Consider the following 21448-nt stretch of genomic DNA (forward strand, 5'->3'; position numbering starts at 1 on the left):
CCACATTTTTGTACTTGGCTACTTGTGACAACCAGAAATCATGATATGAGACACACTGAGTGTCTCATATAATATGTATAATTTGTATAATATGTATAATATGTATAATATGTATAATAAAAGTATAATTTTCCAGTATTCTACTTATTTATCTGGGTCTGGAAAATATCTTTCTATTAGAAATGGTTTAGGTATAAAACTTTCAGTCTTCTCCCCTTTTGGATGCTATCCTTCCAAATTGTAGTTATTTCTAACACATTCCACTCTTTTCCTCCACAGCACCTTGTATAATTAAACCTCTTTGCTTGAAGGTATATCTTTTTTTTTTTTTTTTTTTTTTTTTTTTTTGCTTCTGTGTCTCCAGATAACAGTTTTGCTCTCAACAAGCTTGATTATCAAAAGACAAGACTGTGAAGGTTTTCTCTGGGAAGGGAGCACAGAATTGTCTAGTTGAGCAGTGCTTGATTTTCAAAAAACTGTGACTTCTAGGCTTACCTAATTAGACCCATTTTTTTTCATTGAAGTCTTTAATTTTCCCCTGTTAAATGTGACCCATTTCTGTTATGATTGAATAAAATAATCTTCACGATGAAAGAATGTCCCGTAATAAGGATTATATGAAATGAGACTAATATCAGATAATATGCTCTATGGGAATTGCAAAAGGCAGCATAGAAATCTTGAGTATCATATAGGCATTTATCCAGCAATAATAAACTATACCCCACTCTGGTGAAACACAAAAACATGGCTATCAATGAGAATGTCTCTTCCATATAAAAATTGTAACCAATCTTAAATGACAATTATCAAAACAGTGTTGAGTGATAAAGGCAGAATTAGGGAAAAAAATAGGTCCTGCACTTGGGTCACAACAACCCCCTGGAACACTACAGGCTGGGGGCAGAGCAGCAGGAAAGCAACCCAGCAAAAAAGGACCTGGGAATGCTGGGCAACAGTGGCTGAGCATGAGCCAGTGTGTGCCCAGGTGGCCAAGAAGGCCAGTGGCATCCTGGCCTGTATCAGCAGTAGCGTGGCCAGAAGGAGCAGGGCAGTGATTGTACCCTTGTACTTGGCACTGGTGAGGCCGCACCTCAAATCTTGTGTCCAGTTCTGGGTCTCTCACTGCAAGAAAGACATTGAAATGCTGGAGTGAATCCAGAGAAGAACAGCAGAGCTGGTGAAGGGTTTGGAGCACAAGTCCTGTGAAGAGTGGCTGAGTGAGCTGGGGGTGTTTAACCTGGGGGAAAGAAGGCAAGGGATAAGAAAGCTCAGGGTGACCTTATCACTCTCTACAACCACCTGCAAGGAGATTGTAGCAAGGTGGGGGTCAGTCTCTTCTCCCAGGCAACCAGTGATAAGATAAGAGGAAATTACCTCAAACTGTACCAGGAAAGGTTCAGGTTAGATATCAGGAAGAATTTCTTCACTGAAAGGGTTGTGAATCATTGCAATGGACTACCTGGGGAAGTGGTGGAGTCACCATCCCTGGAAGCATTCAAGAAATTATTGGATATGGTACTTTGGTGCTAAAGTTTACCTGACAAGGTGGCAGTTCATCAAAGGTTGGATTTTGGAGGTCTTTTCCAACCTTAATGTGCCTATGATTCTAAAAGAAAAACAATATTAAAGGAATCCATGTGAATCTAAGAATGATCATATTTGAAAGCAAGCATTGATAATCTATTTATTGATATAAACAATATTTTGGAAATGCAGGAATGATCCTAACATTCATCTTGCACATAGCTCTTTATATTGTACTAGTTATATTAGATGTAGTATATACATTTTGTTGTCTCACATGACTGGAAGAGGTCCAGCCCTTTGTCACCGTGCCTTCATATTACAGAAAAAGCTTAAATGGTATAAAAATACACCTCCCATGAAAATGTAAAGCAGTCTGCCTCAGCTCAGTAGTTTTGCTCATTGCTCCTATTGGAGGCTTCTCTAGAACTAATGGCTTTGAATGGGATGTCCAGGAGCCCTTTTGAGTTTCCTCCATATGCATGTCTTAAATCTTAACGTGTCTCCCATAAAACCTCCTGCTCCATTGCTTCTGCTTAGACACTTCATGCTCCTCCTCCCTTTTTTACGTGTGTGTGGGTTTAGTTTTTTTCAGAATAGCAGCTATCTTGAGTCTCCACTCAAAAAGAGAAAAAAGATCTCCAGTTACTTTATCTATTAAGTTTCTTTTCAATGATATTTCTTTCCAACAATGTGGACTATGGCATGAGTTCCTTTTGTTCTTTTGTGTGCAGTGGGACTCAAAAAGTCAATTCACTTACTACCTAACACTGGAGGCATGCAAATAACATTTCTAACAATCTTTTAAAAATTTCCCAGAATAGACCAAAATCTGGTCTTGGGAAAGTCCACTGAAAATCATCATTCCCTAAGTATCTCTTTATCTAACATCTTTAATGGGTTTGATCTATCACCCAATTTATTACAAGCATACTTCACAGACAAGTAAACGTGATGCCTCCAAAACATTGCAGTATTTTACAGAGAAGGAAAAACTTTGCACCCGTGACAGTATTTTGTATAATAAGTCATTTATAGGGGAACCTTACAAGGCAATTCAGTTCAAGGTGTGCTTTACCTAGAGGAAGACTCCTGGAGTTTAAATCTTCACATACTTCTCAACAATATTTTATAAAAATGTAAACTCAGATCAATTTATACCATCGGGAAAAAGCTTCTCAGATAGGAGTAGGGTAGAATGAAAACACCCACCTGCAGTCTTGTAGACAAACCTGTATTGTCTTCTCACTCTCGAAAATGAAAATAAAATCTGTTTCCTTCAGGCTGTATGCCTTTAAATCTTAGTTTTCAAGCATTTCTATTTCACAGGACAGACAGCTGGAGAGAGCAGTCTAACAGGAGCGATGAAGAGGGCTAAGTCAATCAAGGTGGTGACTGGAGGTCAGCACCCATACTTTCCTGCATGGCTCTATTTCTTGACATTTCTGCCACTAACTGAACTGTCTCTTTTATAAAATGAATTCCACCTAGCCAAGAAGCAACTTCACTACATTATTAGAGGCACCAGAAAATTCCCTATATTCCTGTTAGTTTCCACTGATTGACCACATTCCAGTAAATAAAAATTACCCTCTTCTGGTCCAGTGGTTTCTCTCACACAATAAAATTCAGCTATAATATGTGCCAAAATTCTATCTTGTCACTTAAACTGTTTCTGGCAAATTCTTAATGAGTTTTTATCTTTGTCCTATTAATTATCACAGTCGCTATTTGAGAATAGATAGTGATGTTGATGTGAAAAATCTAGACTATTAAAGAAAAAGTACAATTTGAAATCCATTGTTATCGTGAACTTTTATAAGCCTTTGTTTTTTTAAAGAAAAGAGATACTCTTGAAAGTTTTGTATATGAAAAATACAGTTATGATGTTTCCTGGGAGTTACGTATTTCTGAAATAAGCTTAGTCCACTTTATATTTAATTTATGCATGTTTGTTTCTGAACTATACGTCATACTGTATATTGGATTTTTATTTTTTTTGGAAATCATGTTTTGATTTCCTTCTGATGAACAGAAATAGGGAAGAGAACAATAGGGAAAAATGTTTGGTCAATTGAGAAGGGGTATGGAAATTTTCAACTAAAACTTAGGAAAAAGTTGATACTTCACACTTCTAATTAGTAAAATCAGAGGTGAATAAAAGTCATATCCTTTTTGTAACAATACAAATAGGATTTTCAGTGTACAAAAATGGAGGTTTTGGTAGCTATCTGCTGCAAGATTTCTACATATCTATAATTCATAACAATGAATTATGTAACTCATGCTGGAGATGTAGCAACAGGATTTTCAATGAACATGTAAATTCTTTAGCAACATTTTTTACCCAAAGCTTAATTGATTATTACAGAATGCCTCCAGGGAGACATATTCGTAATTCACAAAGGACAGGAGGTAATTAGTTTCTTCTGAATCAGCTCTTTTCTGTCCTCATACTGTATGAGCTGTGTAGTTTATTTCCCATGTTTTGGGAGGAACAAGGAAGGGGCAGGAACCTCTTTAACTCCTTTGGAAAGAACAGTGGACCATCAGGAAAAGAACAGGGACCACCTTCCCCACTGCAGAACTGTTTGATGCTAGTGGAGTGATGCCAGCTTGAAGATAAACTAGACAGCTCTAAAAAGCGTCTTCTTTCATAACATCTGAAGGCTATGTTTAATTCTACTATGTAATGATTTTCAGACACTTTTGTTAGCTTGCAGGATATTTGTTTTCTCCTTGCAATTGCCCTGAGAGGAACCACTACACCAATTAATTTTCATGATAAACTATTTCTTCATCTTCTTTTCAATTTTTTTAATAAAAGTAAAGCCAATTAATGTTCTGAAACCATTTCAAAAGAATTTTTTTGTCAATTTTTATACTTTTAAGAAAGGTTGAGGATTTGTGCCTGTTTTGATGGCAATTTCTAAATAGGAACAGGTCATCAGTAAGAGATACCATCAGCTCCTGCTTTTGGAAGGATGGCTAAAATGAGCAGTGAAAAATATTTACACTGATGGCAAGTGAACCCTCTAAAGTGTTTAGAAAGTAGATCAAATTCATATCTCCAGAGTACCAAGACATAGAAACAAAGCTGAAACAAAGAAACAAATAAAAGATAACAGCATATAGATAAACAAAATATTATAACCAAAATATCTTTAGCATTTTTCAAGGTGAAAAGACTTTTAATCACTTAGCTTGACTGCTTCCATAAGAGGAGTTCAGCAGAACATTCTAATTATCACATGCATGAGTTAGCAGAAGCATCAGTCAGCCTTAGTGGAGATGCCCAGTCTTTCATTTAAAACTGCTAATGGGGGGGGGACTGCAGTATTTTTAATTTGCTCTGGTAGCTAATTATTAGGCCTGGCTGAAGTTTTTTGATTAAAACAGAATTGACAGGCTCTTGGATTTTCCACTCAATTACATACTTTGAGAAACGTTTACTTCAGCCAAATCTCCCCCCACCTACTTTCCCCAATGCAGATTTAAAATTTTTCCAACAGAACTGTCTAGAGGAAGTCATGCAAGCGTCTTAATTTTGTTTTTAATCTAACATTTTTAGAGTCAGATTTCAACCTCTGGCTTCCTTGGTATGTTTTTCTATCATGAGTCCTCTCTAATGTATTTAAATTTTCTCTGTTCCTTTGATCTTTCAGTAAAACATCAGCATCCTTGCAACTCAAAGTAGACAGGTCAATCTTAAAAGTGAAACAAGAATGCAAAGCCCAGATTCTGAAATAGAAATTACTCATTAAAAATTATGAATAACAACTAGATGTAAAGAGGGAAACAGAGGCAGCTTTTACTTGAAATCAGAGAATACCTGGAGAGGTCCAAATGAAAACACTGTTAGAGCAAGAAAGATTAAGGACAGTAGCAGGAGTTTCAGGAATTAAAAGTGACTGGACACATTACGAGGATGCAGGCAGCGTTTTAGGAAGTAACAGTCAGTGTGTAAAATGTCAACAAATCTGTGAAAAGTCATAAGGAGGAGGAGACAGTGATAATGTGGGAAATAATAACAAATCAGGTAAAAAACCCCTCTAACAGTTAATAAAATTGTATCAAAATATAGTTTTCCCACATGCCAAGGCAGTGATTGCTGGTCCTGAGACCTTTAACAGAGAATACTATGGGCAGATACATTTTGGGGTAGAACTGAACGTAAAGTGTGGTGATCACGTGGTTAATCAAGTGGCTACTTGCAGGAGTCACTATCCTGTTATATTTACAGTCCCTTGGACAGAGGGAGAAATAGGTACTGGAATAATTGCTGGTGCTTTAGTATGGACAATAAGGATATTGTAGGACTGAAAGGAAAAAGGAGACACTGGGAAGTCTATTCTGAAATCTATTTTGCACCCTAAACTATTAATAATCTAAGGTTTAGCAGGTTTAGCCGGTTTAGCAAGACAGTGCTGGTTTGGGGCCTATGAATACTTTTGGAATGTGAATTTGCTTCCTCAGAACCTCTTCCCATCACAACTATCTCACCAGAAGAACCAGAACCAGCGTTCATAAGTTGAGAAAAGTGACCATGTAAAGACCCTTGACTTCTTCCTGCAAATAATTATAGGGCATATTTTCATGAACAGGTGCAGATTGACCCAAGGTGGCTGGAAGCAGTTCTGGCTCAGTAGCAGTGTTCTTGTTTACTCCAATTCTGAGCCCAGATTATTACGTCCAGATCTCATTAAGACATATTTCCTTATGTTATTCCAGTGAACTGAACAACTGACTAAAATAATAAAGTACTAGCTATTTTTCTAGCCCATCTAACACAGAAACAAGAAGCAAAAAGTGATTTTACCAACAGGCAAATTAAAATTACAAGAGGTGGACAATGACATGAGACCTGAAATAACAAGGAACAGTCGAATATTAAATTGGATTAAACTGTAAAACAGATGGACAGAAATCATAGCACTGCAGATTGCTATGTGTTAGAAGGGATCATTGAAGATCATGAAGTCCAACTTCCTTTCCCCAGACAGGGGCATCTTTCACTAGATCAAGGTGCTTAAAGTTCCATCTAGACTGACCTTGAACACTTCCAATGATGGGACATCCACAGCTTCTCTGAGCAACCCCCTACGCTGTCTCACCATCCTCGTTGTAAAAAATCTAAATCTACTCTCTTTCAGTTTGAAAATATTGCCTCTTGTTTTTCTCACTACAGACTTGGTAAAAAGGTCTCTCTCTGTCTTTCTTACAATTCCCCATTAAGTACTGAAAGATTGCAATAAGGTCTCCCAGGAGCCTTTATATCTCCAGTCTGAAATATCCCAACTCTCTCGGTCTTTATTCACTGGAGAGAGGTTTCAGCCCTCTGATCATTTCCATGGCTCTCCCTGGGCTCTAACAGAACCATGTTTTTCTTGTACTGGGAACCCCAGAGCTGGATGAAGGACTCCTGGTGGGGTCTCAGGAGAGTGGAGTAGAGGCAGGGAGAACCCCCTTTCTCCAACTTCTGGTCACGCTTTCATTTATGCAGCCCAGACTGTGACTGGCTTTCTGGCCTGCAGGAACACATTGCTGACTCATGTTCAGCTTTTCATTCACCAGTTCAAGTCCTTCTCCACAGGGCTGCTCTAAATTTATTTATCATCCGGTCTGTATTGATACTAAACATGATTTCTCCAACCCTGGTGTAGGACCTTGCACTTGATCTTCTGGAATTTCATGAGGTTCATACTGGATCACTCTACAGCCCATCAAGATCCCTCAGGATGGCATGTTTTCCTCTAGTGAATTGCCTAAACTGCTCAGATTGGTTGCTTATTCTTTGAGTGACCTGAAACACTCATTCACAACAAATGTCATTTGCACACTTTCTCAGGGTGCACTCCATCTCACTGTCTGTCACAGATGAAGATATGAAATAGCATTGGTCCTAGTACAGACCCTTCAGGGATAACTTTTGTTACTGGTTTCCACATGGACATTGAGCCAGAGTGTGACTCTATACATGATGACCCAGTAACTTCCTCACCCCTCTAACAGTCCATCCATCAAACCCATCTCTCTCCAATTAAAAGGTGAACCAAATCAAAGGTGTTACAGAAATCCAGGTAGATGATATCTATAGCTCTGTTCAACTGAATTGCTTTATCAATCACAGGTTACTCACATCCTCACAATTTATTCTGTAAACACACCCTTACTAAAACTTGAAGGGGTATGATTTTTAAGCAGCATGTAACTAAGTAGCAATACATGGTAGAGAACTCATAAATCACCAAAGAAACACCTTGCATTCTCTTCCTCAGATTCACTATTAGTTAACTGAAGAAAACAACAAACCTTTAGTGTCAGTGCTTTAAATGCTCTGTGGCATAAAGTTCAAAACTAGTATGCTCAGGACTTGGGAAAAATGCAATACGGAGTACACAAGCCCAGAAAACTAACATCTTAAAGAAGATATCTGACCTCAGAAAAATGAAAACACCATCTTAAAATCAGGCTGCATGAAGTCATGCATTCTGTAAGAGTATTACATTAACCAAATAACAATGATAGAGGATTCAGGAATGTTTCTTAGTTTGGTCAGCTCCCAGACATACTCTGTCTCCAGATCGAGTTAAATTTTGTGCACCATTCCCAGTTTCATGCTTAGGCATAAAAGCCAGGCATTTGGGAAAAGAATGTTACATTCATGTCTGACTTGAATGACTAGAGAACAACATTTTCCAGTGTTTCGTAAGATGTACCAAGAGAGATTTCTTCATTCAGTGTCATAACCCCATCCCTATCCTTGACTTTTCTTCACAATCTGCCTTATCTACACAGTCCTAATCTCCAAGAGAATGCCTTTACATTATTTTCCTTGGCTTTGTCAGTGAACGAAGCATTTCCAAGACAGAAACTTAGGATAGAGAGCATCCACAGTGATATGCCCATACCTCTGATATGCCCTCTGCTGTATTTTTTACACCTAGCATATTACATATGTTACATTGTTTGGCAGGCAATGTAACTTGTGACAGGGGTAATTTTCTTACGATTAGCAGGTATAGTGTTGTGTTTTGAATTTAGTACAAGAATAAGGTTGATAACATATTTTAGTTGCCTAGCCCTTGTGACGCAAAGTTATATCGTTTACTCTTAGAGCTAAAGAATTGGTGCTGTCCTGTTTTATTTATTGGCACAGATGTAAGCAATAAGGTGGAAAAAAGCTGTATTACTATTAACATAAAACAGACAATGAACATCTTTAAGTCTTCATCAGCAAATGGAAGAACAGGAAAAATATGAGAGGATGGATAGAGTAGATCTTCCCTTGCCCTTTGGAATTTCTTGTTGACTTTATAAAATTACTGATTGAAAGAGGTTGATACTGTTCCACGCTCACATTGTTAAAGAACTGGAAAGGAAAAAAAAGAGAAAAGAAACTAAGTCCTAAAAATACTAATAAACCTGGATATAGAGTTATGTAAGATACAGTTCTGAGACTGTAGCAACAATTTACATTCTAGGTCACAATATGCTACTTATTGAATGGTAACATGGATCTGTAACAAAATCAATATGTAAATGAAACAAAAATCCAAAAGACATATTCAAAAAAGTCTATAGGTAATATATATGAAAATATGCATATTACTTATTTATGCTACTTTTATATAATGAAACATGTAGGAGGCATTCATACATTGCAATCTCTTTGTCATTTTAAATTTTAAGTGACCTACACTTTGACGGTTTCTATTTATTATGGATTTAAAGTTTTTAAAGGAGCTTGCATCACATGATTGGAGAGCAGAACTATTTTTTTAATAAAGATTAATAATGACACCTTATAATGGGCATTTCTGTTGTCCGGATGAATGTTTCTTGATGTTTCCCCTTCATTCAACCACTGAATCTTCTCTGAAGGACACTGGAATTTAATCATAATGAATTCGTACCAATGTTTCTTTACTTTGAACATTATATTCCTTTTCTACAGATGCAATAATTAGAACACAATTAATTAGCTTGAGTATGTGATTTTGTAAATATAACAGTTCAAGCATCTTGTTGAAGAATGAAGCTTTGAGACTCTTTACTTCAACACATTTTGAAGTAGGATTGATGTAATGAAATTTATCTAACTAAAAGATTACATCTTCGCAGTCTGTGATGAATATTTGGTAGTCACCTGATGCTGCTAGAGAGGATGTCAAAAATTATAAACACTTGTAGAAAACACAATTCACTCCAAGTAAATGCCTAGTATGTGTCAGATGAAGTAGTATATATAATATAAAATATATACTAAGGTGGTAAACTATATGCACTCTGTAGGGATTCTAGGGTGTCAGATTTAGAAAACTAGATTCAATCTCATGAATTCACTGAACAGATGTGCAAGTGATATGGTAATTTGACCGTCAAATCTGATCACCCTCCCTGGCCTTAAGAAATAAGATTTAAGAAGCAAATTAAAAATAAACAAATAAACTCATTGCCAAATAAACAAACAGCCAGGGAATAAGCTCTCAGTCATGTTTTCACCTCTCTTGCAGAAATAAGAAAGAGAAAATGCAGAAGTAATGGCAGGGATTATCAAAAAAGAATTCTAGAAAACCTAACTTAATTGAGCAAAATGAATGAAGGGGTGAGTAGCCAGAAAACGATAATGGAGGTTTACTGCTGCTCCTTACCTTACCATATTTACCCTCAGCAAGCATTTCCAATTATTGTGGTCCAAAGTTAGTAAAATGAATCCAGAATCAATAATAACAATATGTCCACAAACAGTAAAGTTTCCTTTGTCTTTTTACTTAAGTTATCCCAGTTTAAAAGATCAGCAGATAACAAAATGCCACTCACCACAAATTCAAATAAAGTCTTGTATTGTGAGTCCAGTCCTTAGGAATTTCCATCCCACATAGCGACAATGTATAAATTAAGTGAGTAACAAGTCCAAGTCATTTTACAGAGAAATAAATCTTGGAAACTAGGAGCTGATAGTTATAAAAATGACTCAAACCTAAAACTATGCAACTGCCCATCAAAGAAACAAAGCACTTGATGCAAAAACTGAAAACACTCTGAACTTCATTTCTTTCAAATGGACCTCCAAAGTAAAATTAGCTGTTTAGTCTCATTTTCAAATTTGATTTATTAATATAGCTGAAGTCAGGCAAAAATGACAGATATGGTCAAACCCAGGCATATTATAAATTGCCTTCCAGTAAAATCAGCCATTTTAGCAGCTAAGCTTTCATCATTTCAGAACAGAGTGGTATAGAAGACCACAGAGCATGGCATGTTTGGTAAAATGCACAAAAGATAGTAATTTAGATCAGTGAACTTGGTAGAGAGACACCTGGATTTGTTCTGTACTCTGTCATTATCTTTGCATGTGGCCTTGTGAAACCAGTGCCTCTCTCCCTCTTCCAGTTTTTACATGCAAATAGGAAGAGTAATACTTTCTTGATACCACATTCTGTCATCTCTTAAGATCCTGCTTTTTAGCTATGCTGACAGAGTTAAAACAGCAAAATCTCTCCTATATGGATGGAGTTTACTGTTAAATGAGTGTTTTATGCAGTTATAATCTGCCTCTCTTCAAGAAGAGTAGCACAGTATACAGATGTAAAATTTCTTGCAAAGATAACTACATACATCCCTCAGCATGCATCAGGTGTTTATCAGTGGTTGTCCACATCCTTTTGTCAAGTATGGGCCCCAAGGGTGCTTCAAAGCCCAGCAAGCTGCCAGTGTTGCATGCCAGCAAGTCATCCTCAGGACTGGCTCTGGCTAATGATATACCCAGAGAGGAATGGTGGCACAATAACTCAACAGTGCTCATCACTCTCCAGTGCTGGTGTCTTTTGAAATTCGTGAGCCTGCTGTTTTTAGCTCTTATCACCTTTCTGTGTCACATGACTTCAAGACAAGCTGCTACTTATAGTTTTTCCTTTCTAGCATTTCTGGGATTTTTCTATCTAAGCTTTGATATTTCCTGCCTCAGAGGAGGAAGGGATTTGTATGCAGCTTAAATCTAATATGGCAGTGACAGATACCAGACCTCTGGAGACTGCAGTTCAGCACACTTCCATAAAACCTCTAATAACCCAGTCTACTGATGGACCATACTGATGGACCATTTTTGTAAAAAAGTGCCCCACATCTACCAAATGAAAATAGCACATATATTGCACGCACGTTTAAATGGCTTGGCTTTGGAATGTCAGGATTTCAGACTTTTAGAGGTAAAGAAAGGTATAGCTCCTAGTAGTTCTCATAAACTCAATCTGAATTTTATCATTAGATCTCCCCTTCACTTTTTTTTTTTCAAGAACCATTGTTTTGTTTTAGGTATAAATTACAGAATAATTATTTTTGTTTATAGAAATTAGCCTGCATAGAATAAAAGAAGGCAAGTAACGTTGCAAATTACCTACCTTGATCAAAGTGGATGAAGAAATGATAGGACTTAGTACAGTGTATGCTGACAGAATTATGACTATAATCCCCAGATCAAAACTTTAGACTAAGTGCAACTGCTAGAATGAACAACACTTTTATATCCAAAGCAATATATTTGGCACAAAGATAATAAAAAGAGAGAAAAAAGAGCAACTAAATGGGTAGATTTTACTAAGACTTTGTCTAAGAATAATTATTCTAATAATTATTATTAGTATACTTTTCCTATAACATTGGCTTAGTCAGCTAGACATGATTTAATTTCTAAGTTGTCTTTTTTTTCTTTTCCTGCTTGTATAGGTACAAATATATAAAAGCAGGAATATAAGAAGGGCAACACTGACACAACCATTTCATAGTTCAATATCACCATTACTAATGAGTACATTTATAGTCTGTGTGGGAACCCGATGAGGGTTTTTTTTCAGCATTTATTTTTTTTACTTTCTTTCTCCTTTTCATACCCATCCTTCAAGGATCATTTATTTGTTTTTAAATACCTTTGGGATTCTTTCCAATACATTTTTAATGATTCTTACCTAGGTTTCAGATTAAGATTGTATCGTCAGTATTTCCTGCCAGCATCCTTTCAGTAAGTCATGTCTGGTTTCACATAATATACTACACCATATCTGAGTGCACTTAACAGCGGCATTTTAGGTTGGAACAGGGATGAGCGTTTGACATGCCCCCAAAATGGAGCTACTATGAAGCAGACCCCACTGAACTGCCTTTCAGTCATGAGGCCTTCAGCACTAGGTTTTGCTCTCCCAAACTATTTTTGTTTTGCCATGCTACTTCCCAACAGTTAAATCTCTGTAATGCAAACCCCACATAAACAGAATCCCTCTTCCCCATATAAGGATTGTAACACTCTTTTGGGGTTTTTTTTTTCTGTTGACTGCAGCCAGGTTTTGGCTAGGTTCTGAATGTCTTCCCTGCAAGAGGCCCCAGCTCTTTTAGTTAGTTTTGTCAGCTCAAAGGCAAGGGTCACCACTATAGAAATGTTTGTCTTCTCTTTGGGCTCTGTACTTCATCAGCCCTGTTTCCGTTCTTTTTGTTTCCTCTCCCTAAAAATGCCTAAAAGCCTTTATTCCTTATGCCCCATCAGTCTGGATCTGGTGGCAGTGCACCTCCTTCTCAGCTCTCAGCCACCTCTTTCCACCCAGCTTGTGCCCCAGGTGCCTTCAGCAATGTGCAGCTTAGTGCTCTGCAAAAATGCTTCTGCTGGCATTTACATGGAAGGAGTTACAAAAAAAAAACAAATTGCAATCAAAAACAGAATGTGAATTGAACTCAGAACAAAGGTTATTTTAAAGGGGTAGGAATACTTGGCAGGGAGATGAAGCCACTGAATTTATTTACGTATCCTTTTGCTATAATTCTCCAAGTATTATGTATTAATATACTACAGGAAAAATATTTTTCTGAGTGATTACAGAATTATATACAACTTTTTCTTCTCCTATTCATTTTCCCACATTGGGTGCTACCCACAGAATTAACATGACTATTTTATATGTATTCTTAAGAAGTGCAGTATTTTTATACTTGACTTTCGTATAAAAACATGCAAGTATTTTCACGAGGTTATTTTGTGCATTGCCTTTGCAAAAATGAATATTTTCAACAGATGCTGTATGTTCAAAAATTATTTATTTATTTATCATGGCATTCAAATTTTTGATGAAGCATGAAAAGGTAAATTTAGATATTTCAAGCTCCTTCCCAAGGAGGTAGCATTCAGTACTTGCAACCATGTCTCCAGTCCTTACCCATGTTGTTAAAAGACATTAAATATCCCATGTATTACCTACTTTCCATGAGAATTTTCACTTAAACAACCTAGACAGGATGCAAAATAGGTTAATTTTACAAATTTAGAGTTTCTCAAAAATAAACACTGCTAGATGAATGATGGCTTCAGATATAATAGAATTGCTTTTGTTGTAGGGGACCTTAAAGATCATCTGGTTCAAACTCCCCTACCATAAACAGGGACACCTTTCACCAGATCAAGTTGCTCAAAGTCCCATCTAACCTAGCCATGAGTACTTCCAGGGTCGGGATATTCACAAATTCTTAACAAGTGCCTCACCACCCTCACAGTAAAGAATTTCTTCCTAATATCTAATTCAAACCTACTCTCTTTCAGTTTGAAGCCATTCCCCCTTGTCTTATCACTACATGCCCTTGTAAAAAGTCTTTCTACATCTTTCTTGTAGGTTCCTTTCAGATACCGGAAGGCTGCAATTAGTTACCCCGAAGCCTTCTCTTCCATGCTGAACAATCTCACTTCTCTCTGCCTTTCATCATAGAAGAGGTATTCCATCCTTCTAATCATCTTGGTGCCTTTCCTCTGGACTGTTTCCAACAGGTCCATGTCTTTCCTGTGCTGGGGACCCCAGAGCTGGATGTAGCCCTATAGGTGGGGTCTCACAAGAGCAGAGCAGAGGGGCAGAATCCCTCCCTCACTCTGCTGGCCACACTGCTTTGGATGCAGCCCAGGACACAACTGGCTTTCTGGGCTGCAAGCCCACATTGTTGGGTCAAGTCTAGCCTTTCAACCACCAGCATCCCCAAGTCCTTCTTTGCAGGGTTGCTCTCAGTCCATTCATTCCCCAGCCTGTGTTGATACTGGGGGTTTCATGTCGATTAACAAGACCAAGTGCAAGGTGCTGCACCCAACCCAGGTGCAGCACCTTGCACTTGGTCTTGTTAATCCACATGAAATTCCCATGGACCCACTTCTCGAGCTGGTTCATGTCCCTCTGGATGGCATCACATCCTTCAGGTGTGTCATCCACACCACTTATCTGCAACTGTACTGAGGGTGCACTCGATCCCTTTGTCTATGCCCTTAGTGAAGATATTAACTAACACTGGTTCATAACACTGATGTCCATCGGGACGGTGCTATTATAAATCTATGGCTGATTACTTTTTTTCAGGTGTACCATCTACAGATTGGAAGTATTTAATTAAAAACATCTTGGGTTCAGTCCGGTTTTGTTAAAAACTGGACAGAAATTCACAGGGATTCTTCCTGGATTCCTCTTGTGGTTGTCCTGTTTTAACCTCAGGAAGCAGAGGAGGTGGCCCAGGAGGCTCAGTCATGCCCTGGATAACTGGCCATCTCTGCAGAGTGTAGAGTCCTCACATCAGAGCTTTTTCTAGTCTCAGTGTTGACACCTCAGCTCCAAGGCCACGTCTCTGTGACCAGTTTTAGACTCACCTCTCGGTTCTCCTAAATTCCCCAATGCCATCTTAATCACGTAGCGACATCATCCCCATCCAATCACTGTGACTTTTACATAGAAATAAATCAGGTGTGCACACTGGATAGCACCTGTAGCATACCAGAAAGTTCTGTCACCTGACTATTTGGATTCTTGATCCAGTCACTGTTGTGACTCTAGATAGACAAAATGTTTTCAAGGTGTTTTATGAAAATCTGATAGGATTGACAGACACCTGGAAAAATTGAATAGCATATTCCTATGTAGCAGAATGGAACAAACCTTTTTAAGTGCTGCTGATCCATGGTACACAGGAAAACAGAGTGACACATTGTTATGGTTTATCTCCAGATGACAATAAGCATCCCTCAGCCTCTTGAACACGCTCCCCTCTGTGAGATGTGGGAGAGAATCAGAAGGGTAAAAGTGAGAAAACTTGTGATTTGAGATAAAGTCATTTAAATTGGTAAAGCAAAAGCCATGTAGACAAAGCAAAATAAGGAATTCATTCAATACTTCCCATCAGGTGTTCAGCCATCTCCATGAAAGCAGGGCACCATCATGCATTGGTGACTGCTTCAGAAGACAAATGCCATCACTCTGAATGACTCTCCTTTCCTTCTTCTCCCAGCATTATATTCTGAGCATGATGCTATGTGATGTGGGATATCCCTCTGGTCAGTTGGGGTCAGCTGTCCCAGCTGTATCGCCTCGCCACTCCTTATGCACCTGCTCACTACTAGGGTAGGGTGAGAGGCGGAAAACACCTTGACTCTGAGTAAGTGCTGGTCAGCAACAGTAAAAACATCCCTGTCTTATCAACACTGTTTTCAGCACAAGTCCAAAACACTTACTGATCCAAAACATAGACTGTGAAGCTATCCAGCTACTATGAAGAAAGTTAACTCTATCCTAGATAAAAACAACATGCAAGTGCTTCAATATTTGCCCTGATCATTACTCAATCATTTAGGTACAGAGCTGCAATAACAAAGAAGTGACCGCAACTTAGGTCACTTGTTCGTTTCTCCCTTTGATGATGTAGCAAAGGAATGTAATTGTGTCAATCTATTGTTAGTTACTGGTGTAATAACTGCACTAAACATTTACAGGTGAGAGAATCAGGACAATGAAAAGCCTACAGGCAACCGTGATGCCTTGAGAGGCCACCTAAAAACAGAGACTAGACAAGAATAAGGGAAAAAAGGTAGGTATTTATTTGAAAGGCCTTCAAAGGTACCCCCTGGCGAGCCAGAGGCTATTGCCAAGATGGACCCTAAGGTGGATGACAGGTCACAAGTTCTTCACACTTTTATAAGTTTGGTTCATTTGCATATCCAGGTTAATTCTCCAATTAAAGCTTCAGTTTAATGATGTAGTTTCCCCAAGCTTTCTCCCTCCATTTAGAGGCTTTGGTTTACATTTTGGGTGTCCTTGAAGAGCAGGCCTGGAGAGGCTTTGTTATATCTACCTGGCATGAGAGAGCAGAAATTAACAGGCTACAAGAAACTTCAGAGTTACACACTAAGTAGTACAGAATTTGAAAAATATTAACGTTAAAATCTAAGGCATCAACAGTACTGCAAGCTGAACTAATGAAAGATCAGCAAATATTTTAAATCAAGTCTTAACTACAAACTGAACATGTTGCAAATATAAAAATACCTCACATATTCAGTTACCAGTTATTAATGTCATCAGTCTACTCTATCTTGCAGTGGTGCAGTTCTAGAACGGCCAACACTTGAAAACTATGGCATCAAACAGAGCTTTCATGTCTACAGACACTTTTTCAAAAATTGTTTGGACAACTACACAATCACTTTTACTAATTAATAAAATAGCCTCTCTGTTATCAGGTATCATTCAGAAACACTATAACATTCTAGAATAAGTTTGCACACTTAGGGACCTTAATTTCTGTGATAAAGAGGCAAATTAAAAGAAAGATTAGAAAAATTACTGACCTCATATAGTTATTAGTTGAGCAGTTCCATTCCCTGAGCAATTTTCTAATGAAAACTCTTTGCCTTGTAAACCTGAACATTATATAAAAACTCCAAAGAACAAACTTAACTTTGAGAACTAGTGTAGATCATACCAAAAATGCCTTAAGAGAGCTTTTACCACATGAGTAAGATGATCTTTCCCAGTACATAGGACCATTTTCCCTACCTTATTCAAATCGTATGCACAGGGAGAAATAAATTCATAACTCTGCATAATATTGTGGCAAAAAAGTCCTGTAAATGTACCTGCAAGTACAACTCTGATTATGATTAAAGTTTATCATATTATTGTCTAGCTAAGAAGATCATTATATACTGTGCCATGATTAAACTTCTTTTTTTTAAAGTAGCTTGAATTTATGTTCAGACAGCTTTTATAGTCATAAGCTCACAATACTACTCCACACATCCTTGGGGAGAAACCCAGGAAAGACTATTCAAAGTACTAACACTTATTCTACTGTAATGAGCATTACTCTGAGTACTGTAGTAACTCTAAGTCAAATACACATAAACCCCTTTATATAACATGCTCGGTTTCAGATGTGATCTGGATTAACCTTTAGAATAGAAAGGAAATGTCTGCTGCAGAAATGTGTAAGGATTTTGGCAATTTGAGTCATATATTGGTCTCAATCCTGTCATCCGAAGGCAACAGAGATTTTGGCTGGTCCATGACGGTAAGACTGCCCATAAGTGGTGACAAAAAGAAGAAAAAAAAAAACAAAAAAAAGGTAGCTTTAGCCCTTGCTTTTCTCATTTTTTAATCAGAGGGGTTGTTGGTTTTTTTTGTACAAAGGACAGAATTATGTCTGTAGTCAGACTCTTGGCTTCAGCTATAATAATATTCTGTTGGGTGTTACAAGTAGCAGGAATAGACCTGTACTATGTGTGGACTTGCATATATTCAAACATTCAATAGTTTTGACTAGTGGGAGCTAATGGAACAGATTTTCAAAGGAAACCTTCCATCCCAGCAATTTAAATAAATTGCTGACAGGAAAGGTTTTTTATGACATCAGGTAAAACCTTGAAAGGTTTGGTAGTGACTTGAGGCATATTTAAACCCTGTAATGGAGAGCTGACCAGAGCTGGTACTTCCACTAGATGCAGAACTAATTGGCCTGAAAGGTAGCTGTTTGGTCCCAAAAGGAATATAGTTGCACAAGAATAGTTGCACAATAATAAACCTTGTCTCACAGATGTTTTCTTAACAGAGCTTTTGCAGATGTAGGTATTATGCCACATATAATATCATGTCATTGAAAGTACAAAGAATTTTTTCTAGTACTGAAATTAATATAGCAACTCTTGCACATTTAGGTGAAGTTTGAAACACTCTAACAAAAGCAATCATGTTATTTTCAGCCTTCATTATCTCCTTTTTTTTCCTTCGGCCGCTTTCTGTATTTCTAATGAGGCTTAATCCTTAGGGTAGAAATTCCAAAGCTCAGGACATTATGTAGGTAAACAAGACCTTTGATATTTGGCTATTTCTGTCCTTTGAACATAAACAGAAAAAAATTAGCATTCCAGATTGTCACTTCTGATACATTCACACTTCTTAGTCAGGAATCTCACCCTATATGTTAACACACATTTATTGTTGATACAAAAAGGTTTGCCAGCATACTGTGAGAGTAAAACATACCGTGGCTAGAAATGGACCCAGGAGAGGTATGTATTTCCCTCTTTCTCAGGAACTAATAGGGCTTCTGATATGTTAAATTGATAAGTCCATTTTTTCCCCCTTTGCAGTATTTATCAAAATGGCCCAAGTCTCTGAACATTAAGGAAATCTCACCATGTTCTGCCAAACACAAAAACTTTTAGGAAAGTGCTGAACTGTTTATTCCTCCTCCTCTAGATTTACATGCGACATCCTACAGGGGTCATTTTTACAGGTTAATCAGAAGAGTGGAAAAATTGCCATATCCTAATATTACCCATAAGCTGCTTAGAATTTTTCTCCGTTCTATTTGTTAAAGTCAGATTTTTCTTTCTTCCTTTCCCCTGTCTGTCAGTCTAGGTTAGCATTGTAACAGGAAAGATCAAATCTAGCATTAGTACTCCCATAAGATTTCAAGAAGTTTTCAGGGTTTTGATAAATCCAAAATCTTTTTTCCAGGTTCAAATAATAGCAGGGATATATTTCACTAAATCAAAGTATTCAAAGCCTTATTCAGCCTGGCCCTGACTTTTCTCAGTGATGGGACACCCACAACTTCTCTGGTTCACCTGCTCCAGTGTCTTGCAACTCTTGTTATAAAAAATGTCCAATCCATATGTCCAACCTCAATACAACCTCTTTCAGCTTAAAAACATGGCCCCATGTCCTGCCACTTTTTACCCACTTGGTAAAAAGTCTCTCTTCAGTTCTCTTGTAGGCCCTCTTCAAGTATTGAAGTGCTAAATATTAGTGGTTGCAAAGCTTAACAAGATCCAGCAATGCCTGCTAACAGCCCAGAAATCCAGTCATATCCTGGGCTGTATCCAAGGCAGCACGGCCAGCAGGGCAAGCAAAGTGATTCTGTCTCTCTACTCTGCTCTCATAAGACCCCACCTGGAGTGCTGCATCCACCTCTGGGGTCCCCATCACAGCAAGGACATGGACCTGCTGGAGTGAGTCTAGAGAAGGGCCACCAAGATCATTAGAGGGATGGAGCACATCTGCTATGGAGACACACTGAGACAGTTGGTTGTTCAACCTGGAGGAGAAAAGGCTGCAGGAACACCTTAGAGTAACCTTCAAGTACCTAAGGGGGGCCTACAAGAGAGGTGGAGAGAGACTTTTAACAAGGGCCTGTAGTGAAAGGACAAGGGGGAAAGGCTTTCAACTAAAAGAGGGCAGATTAGACATTAGGAAGAAATTCTTTACTGTGAGGGTGGTGAGGCACTAAAACAGATTGTCCAGAAAAGTCGTGGATGCCTTGTTACTGAAAGTGTTCAAGGCCAGGTTGGATGGGACTTCAAGAAATCCGGTCCAGTGGAAGATGTTCTTGCCCATGACAAAGAGTTGGACTAGATGATCTTTGAAAGGTGCCTTCCAACTCAGGCCATTCTGTGACTCTATGGTTCTATGATTCTATGATTCCATGACATAATGAGGTCTCCCCAGAGCCTTCTCTTCTCTGGACTGAATAACCTCTCTTGTACTGTGTTCATAGGAGAGGTGCCCCAGCTCTCTGATCATTTCCATGACCATCCTCTGGATCTGCTTTAAAATGTCCATTTCTTTCTTACACTGTAGACCCCTGAGCTAGTCACAGTACTCCAGGTGGGTTCTTAGAAGACCAGAGTAGAGGGGAAAATTGCTTTCCTCCACTTGCTGGCCATGCCCCCTTTTATGCAGCCCAGGATTTGGTTGGCTTTCTAGACTGCAAGTGCGCATTGCTGGCTTATGTCCAGATTTTCATCCACTAGTACCTCAAGCCCTCCTCCACCAGCCTGCTCTCAATCTGTTCAAAAAGCCCAGGGTTTCCTTTGCTCAGAGTACCTCCTTGGCGACACTAGCTCAAGCTGTTATTTTGTTATTTAGTTATTGCACCAAGATGAAATTATTTTAAGGATTGAGATGTCTGAGACTCTACTATGGGAAGCCTGGGGTTGAGCCAGTAAGGAAACCCTCTCTGACTGTGTGGGCATGGTGTGTGTAGGGAGTGTGTAGCACTGATCAGCTCCCTGGAGCCACCTGCTGTAGAGTGGATTCAGTCCCGCTCAGGTGGTATGTTTGTGGCTGCCAGAGTGGGTTCTACATGGTTGGGCAGGAAAGTTTCCTTAACATACAAGACCTCGCTGGTCTAGGACTACCCTTCCTGAAGAAGGTTTAGAAGTGCATATAAATACATGATGGTAGAGAATGTAGAGCCAGGCTCTTGTCAGTAGTGCCCACACAAAGCAAAAGAAGCAATCAATGGGCAAAAACTGAAATACAGGCAATTACATTTATAAATAAACTAGAAAATAAGATTTTAATTTTTTTTTAATAGCTGAATGTGGTTAAACACTATAAGAGGATGCCTAAAGAGGCTGTGAAATCTCCATTACTGAAGACATTTAAAGGATGACTGAAAATGGTCCTGGGTAACCTGCTCTGGGTGTCCATGCTTGAACAAGGGGGTTGGATTAGATATTCTCCAGACGTTCCTTGCAACATAAACTGTTTTGTGATTATGTGATTACTCTTACCTTTGCCATAATACATTTGCCCAAATACACACACAGACACATATATGCACACATACA

The sequence above is a fragment of the Corvus cornix genome, chromosome 1, assembly GCF_000738735.6.
Source record: "Corvus cornix cornix isolate S_Up_H32 chromosome 1, ASM73873v5, whole genome shotgun sequence".
Classification (NCBI taxonomy): domain Eukaryota; kingdom Metazoa; phylum Chordata; class Aves; order Passeriformes; family Corvidae; genus Corvus; species Corvus cornix.